Below are 6864 nucleotides of genomic sequence, written 5' to 3' on the forward strand. Positions count from 1 at the left end.
ATGCAGTGTTAAGTTGTACCTTTTCGTGGATAATTATCTACTAACCTCCACCTTACTAAAACTTTGCTACCAGAGAGTACCCACATAGACTGACCATCATGCAAAGAACAGCTTACAGGGCAGGGTTAGATCAAGCCTGGTTGGGATCTAGTAGCCTAAATGTGTTTGGAATGAAACTGCACCCACCAAGTCATGGACCCATGGACCAGACTGCCCTAGAATAAAAGAGAAGCCACCAGGCAGCTTTAACTTGCACTTACATTCCATGCTTTGTCCCTTCCAGAACCACACCGGATGGCGGTGTCAAAATCAGAACAGAAGGGATGCAGTCTGATGTTACTGAACAACAAGGAATTCCTCTTTCAGAATGGGAATCTCAGGGGACCCTCAAATAGCCTTCAGGTAACTGTGCATTTACTAATGGACTAGCTAAATGTCATCAATCAGATTTTAAAGCAATTCACTTTTCCTATTAATGTCAAATGTGACTGAAATGCATGAACAGATCAGCATGAATCGTACACTAAAAGCCATTGTTTGGCTCTGTCTTTATTACAATCTTAAACTTGCATTTTGCAATCTATCCAGACAGCACAACCAGGTGTATTTCAATTGTTCTGCACAAAATTTTCCATGTTTCTATTGTTTTTTCAGTGCTTTGCTAATGCCAAGGATACAACAGAGCTGCTGAAACATATTTCTCCAATCACTTGAGCTTACTCAAGGATCACAAACTTGCCAGGGTCTCTGGGCCCTTATAAACTTTATTTCTTTATTATGTAATTTCAAAACACGTGTTGACTGAACAAGTAGATGTTAATTTTTGTTCCAGTGCTGCTGTTCTGAGAGCAAAGGAACAATGTCCTCCTCACAGCATGGCTCCTTATGAGCCATAGCAGAAGGTTTTGTGTTTATTCAGCTGCTTCAATGTGAGCACAGCTGAATTGTGACACATAAGCACTGCTTCAAAAGAGGGGATGAGATCTAAATTTATTCTGCATCCTTAAAAGCTGTTAAAAGGTGCTTAAAACTCTTCAGGCAATAACCTTGTAACAAGCTACACTCTATCCAGCAGAGATACTTTAAAATAATCCTGAAGTGCAACTACCTTTTAACTCTGCTTTGACAAAAAAAAAAAAAACCACTTATTTAATATTCAATTGAATTTGAGAAGTACAAAGTACAACCAAAACCTACAATTGTTGACCCGAAATCAGTCTAAGCCTCTTTTTAACTATGAATCAGGATGACTAGTGCTATGACATGCAGGCTTCACACATCTGCTCTGCCACTCAAGCAAGAATTTCTGATACTGCTTCTATACTACACATTGTCGTATACCATGACAAAGTTGTGAGTGAAAATACTGGGTCAATATTTCGAGCCAAATGTGAAGTTTTTAATAGAATCATTACCGTTAAAGCTTAAATGTCCGTGAAAACAAAGGTGAGACAGAACTACATTACTTTCTTGAAGTGTTACCTTTTGGTTCTCTTCAATTTCTGTTCTGAGATCCAAGGAAACAACTGTTTTTGTTATGGCTCTGCAGAAACAAAAACATGGTGCTGTGAACCATTGTTCTGTTAACCCAGTGAATGGATTACTTATCTAACTAATTCACCTTTTGCACCTTAAATATCAATATATATCATATATTTCAATATATTGATATATAAGGGACTAAATATTTAGTATGAAAAGGTATAATCAGAAGAAATTGCATTTTGTAGTACCATTAAACAGTTGGATGCACTATTTTTTCTTATATATATTCTTTAATATAAACAAAAAAGATATATATCTTTCATCTCTTATTCTTTAATATATATATAATTCAAGAGAACATAAAAACATTATTCTCATGTAAACTACACCAGGAAAGACAAGCTTTTGGCTCTCAGCATCTAGATTCACATTAATTCATGATAAAAGTGGGCAGCTTCTAGAAAGGTGAAGTCTGACAGCATGACACATAGGGATTTCACTCCTTGTGGGCTCTCATTCCCTTCCCTTCATTGGATCTAGTGATTGTACCATGACGGAATGGGAAAGTTCAGCTCACAAATCTGACCAGAAACTAGATGGTAGGAAAAAGCAAACTTCAAGAAGCTATAAGAAACCAAATCTTAACATCAGTTATTAGAGATGAGACCAGAATTCAGCTTCCTTTTACTCTCAAGTGCATCTCCACCTGCTCAAAACCTATCAAAAGAAATCTATTTTTACATTGGTTGGGTAGGCCAAATTATGACTTAAGTTCTTCAAATTAATTAGAGCATGCTCAAGCAATTGATTAAGTGCAAAGAGCAGTGGAATGGCACATCAATGTCTGAGTGGGCAGTCTGCAGAATGGGATCTCAAAAGTGTGTGATCCAGAGGAAAGGTTAAGCCTAAAGCCACCAAACAGGCACGTTGCCCAATAAACTCATGAGAATCTGATGCAAAAGCGTTGGAAACGTTTCTCAACAATAGCGAAGCTGGTTCTGTTAAATCTACCACCAGTTCACATCGAGTGCCACCAAAGAGAAATGCTGAGACCCTCTTTCAGCCATAAGCTGACAAACAGTGCACAAACATTCCCCAGTGGTTACTTCCAGCTAAATAGAAACACAGAAATTAATTAACCCAACTGATGTTGCCCATCTCGTGCTCTGCTGAGAAAAAACAGAAGATGTCCAAAGCATTCATTACTAGAATCACCTGGCCTTTGTAGGGAAGTTCTGACTCAGATCTTTCATGACCATCAAAGCATCCACAGGAGGAGCAGCCAAAATGCGTGCGGCAGTTTGAAAACTTAAATCTGCAAGTGAACCAACAGTAAGAGCAAAGAAGCTACCGCAGCTATCTTACATTTGACTTCCAACATTTTAGCTCATTAGTTACATATAAAACTCATTTTCTATCTTCACATTTCCTTTGCTTTTCTGCTCTTAGCAAATGATACAAGTAGTCAGTTCAGAGCAAGTAGTTTTCAATATACTTCACAATACAGAAAGCAAACCTCACTTCAAAAGTCCCATAAAAGAAACTTTCCAAAAGCTATTTCAGCAGGACTCAGCAAAGAGCTGTAGAAAGCCCATACTTTCCACTGCAGGAATTTACAGTCAAACTCTCTAACTGAACGCTGTCACTTCTGCTTCATTTGCACAGAGCACAGGAAGATAGGTTTACTTTAAGTTTTCTGCCATGCAATATTGAAAGTCTTCACACAGATTACCTTGTAACTGCCATACTTTCAAGGGTGCCATCTCGTTGGTACTTTCCACGAGGTGTTTTCTAAGCTCTTTCAGCTCTTCACTCAAGTCAGGATACAGCTGCCTAAAAGGAAATGAGGGTCAAGCAACTCTGTAGCTTCTTGTAATCAAGTCTGCCACTAATGCAAATAAACTAATATACAACAGAGCATGCTGCTAACACATGTGGATAACCCCAATACTTAAATAACTGCAAAGCATAAGATCAGCATCTGTGCATCAAGTAGCTTAATATGACAGAGACTAAAAATATGCAACTGAGCTTTACCTTAATTTCCCAAAAAGAAATCCTTGTACTTCATCAATAGGGTCATCTTCATCTATTACCGTAGCATTCACATCAGTGCCTATGAACACACAGGGAAGAAAAACACTTCTGAATTATTCAGAAACAGCTCTCATGGGTACTTTGATAAGCTTACCAAAATGCACTCCAGTAAGTGAATAGGAAAGAAAGGACACTTGTCAACCTGAGTCCAAGAAGTACTAACTATAAGAATGGTCACAGTAACAGCTGAAATAAAATCAGGGGGATTGTTTAGAAAGATAAGTGTAAGCTAAGTGGAAATCCCAGGGATGTAGGCACTGCAAACTCAGTAGGACCCAGGAGCTCTCAGGCCACATAAGCTCTGTAGAGAAAGTGACACACTCCAACCATGAATGCAACCCTGATCATACAATCCTGAGCATAATGACCTAATTGCTGGACACAGACCAGCTCTTATCTACGTTCTCAGGTCCAATCAAATCAATCCTGACCTTTTGAATGAGTGATTGCTTCTGGACAGCACAGACATACACAGAAGATTGCAGAACGTGCCCAGATCAGACAGGTGAGGGATGAAAGCCATACATCTCTAATTTGCAGTACAATATCACCACAGCCCATTTTGCAGCTCGTAGCAATGCAAGTAATTTGTCCTTTTGACAAATAAAGACCGATAGTTTCTTTTGTCAGTACTCCATCCCGCAGCAAGAGCTCTGATCCGTATCTACGATCTGATTAAACTGCAAAACCCTGAAGAAATCCATTCAAAATACGAGTCCTATTCATCACAGCTGTTATCTGTTACTAGAAGAAGTAGAGGGGGGAAAAGACCAAAAATCCACAGCCAAAATAAATAAATAACTAAAAGAGTTTCTTCTTTTTCACTTATGAGTTCAGTAAAAAAGGAAAAAAAAAAAGCAGAGATTTCCATTTATCTTCATATATACATGTGTGTGTGTGTACCTGTATATGTACGCAGTCACATACATTACCCTACTGAAATAAATCTGGCAGAAGCACGGCTGTTCAAGAAACAAAGGCCAGTGTTCTACAGAAAGCAATAAAAAAAAACAGATGCACAGTGTTGTAAATCCTGTTTTTCCCAAAAAAAAGAACAGGAACCGTTCAACTCTGAGGATGGGTACACTACGTAACATTAAAGGAGAGAACTGCTTTACAACTGCAAGCAATCTGCTTACCTGGTAAACAACTGGTCATGTTAATTGTGCTTTGAATAAGATCTAGTCCAGAGTCGTGACACCGCTGTGCCAACCACAAATAAGCAAGACAAGTGCCTTACTGAATATACAATTGAATGAGCACAGAGAAGAGGAGGAGGTTGTGATTTTGGTGATTTCAGATCAGTCAAACAGCCATTTGTTAAACAGAACAAAACAAAACAAAAGAACCTTATAAAACTGGCGAACCTACATTAGTTATTAAAACAAGAATTCACCTTTCACCTGCGTATCATCCTTGGCCTTATATTCAGTACTTTTAATAGCCAGTTCCACACCATAGCCAGAGAGGTAGACTTTTTCCTCACTGGGATTCTGTAAGGAAAAGCAAACATTGAAATATTGCCACTCTTTGTTTTGATCTACAAATGAAAAGCTGCCATTTCCCAAAGCTTTGAAATCTCAAGCTGGTGCATGTTTTACATCTAACTGCTAATGGGTCAGCGATAAATAGCGAGAGAACTTACAGTAATGTGTTGTAATAGCACAACCATGCCAAGACCAACTGTGTAATACACTTCATTTCTTACTTAAGTACCCCTCCCAATGATAATAAACAGATTACCTTTTAAATGAAAGCAGTACATGCAGTGTAGAACTACATTAGGTTTAGCACTGGTAAATGATATTCAGAAAAAAGTCAAATCACTCCAATTTCTCTGAGTTTTTAAAATCCAGGTAAACATCGGTCTTAATGGTTAAGGATTATGGGAAGCAGATGGCAAAAAGGACAGGTTACACTAGGAGCAGAAAGCAGTTCTGTAACAAAACTGCCTTTTATTTGAAATGGTGCCCTAAGGTTAATGCCTGCTCTTTGTACCAAGTGACTCAGGTGGCCAAGCTGTGGAAAGATCGAGTTCTTAGTTCCTAGAGCAACATTTTTCTAGGTTAAATTCTGTAATTTATCTGGAGATTAGTTCTGCATTTGGAAAAACTAAATGATCCTCTTATTTAAACCATCAGGAGAAAAAAATGTAGCTGCATTCCTCAGCTACAGGCAATGAAGCAATAAACAGTGAGTATGAGAAATAATGATGAAGCAGCAATGCATTCTGCAAGTGTAAATTTAAAGGGAGCTGATTGAGATCACTTTTCCTTTTGGCTTCCCCTGGACAGTTACTCTTGCCTGCTTTACTCTGAGTGTACATACTTACAGCAATATAGTGTCTGAAGACATAAGTGATTTCTCCTGCCTCAGCCTTTGTCACAAGCAGCTTGTGGAATCTGTAGAAATCCTCTGTGCCAATCTCAGCATACAGAATGACAACGGGACGTTCAGGGTTGGACGCTGGGTATGTGTGGTCCCCTTTGAACAAAAAGGGCTTTGGTCTAAGAGTAAACATTGAAGATAATCACAATGTGATTTGCACCTTTTTCTTACCCAATGCAAGGTTCATAATTTCTTTTCTTGTGTTTAAACATCTCTTCTGACTTCACAGCATACAGATGTAATAGCAGGGCTGGCTGCACTGGATACAATGCTGATAAGGCTTTGTTAAAAACGGACACATGAAAACACAACAGATGGCTAACTGCTACTTTGAAGCTAATATGATACCTGTATGGGAACTGCTGAGTCCCAGCCTGACCCACTGACAGAGCACCTGAGGAAAGGATCTGGTCAGCCCTGGGAGCACAGGTGAAGGCTGTGGGACAGCTTCTCTTAGACCCCATTAAAGGGCTGACTGCCACTAGGGAAGGATTTCTTTCTGAAGATCCTTCCTTGGTGAAGCTTTCCCCTGCACATCTGGAATCTTCTAATATGGGTGAGCAATCTTCTGCCCTTCCTTTATAGCACCTTTCTATAGTGCTGATCCTTCATCATTACATCTCTGGTGAAACACCTTTTCCTATCATTTTGATCTAATTGCTACAATATCTTTTCTTAAAAGTTAACCGCGTCCTTTAAATTTTCAGTTACTTTTATTTTGTCATTCAGAAGCTCAGTATAAAAAAATAAGAGGCTACTAGAGCAAGGGATCAGTAAATACTAATTCCAATCACAAACAGTAAGAAATGAGAGACTGCCACATCTGTGCAAGAGATGGATACATCAAAATTGAAGAACCAGAAACTACTGACTGATGATAGTCTCTGATATCAT

The sequence above is a fragment of the Coturnix japonica genome, chromosome 12, assembly GCF_054131305.1.
Source record: "Coturnix japonica strain WE chromosome 12, WE-NBRP24, whole genome shotgun sequence".
Taxonomy (NCBI): domain Eukaryota; kingdom Metazoa; phylum Chordata; class Aves; order Galliformes; family Phasianidae; genus Coturnix; species Coturnix japonica.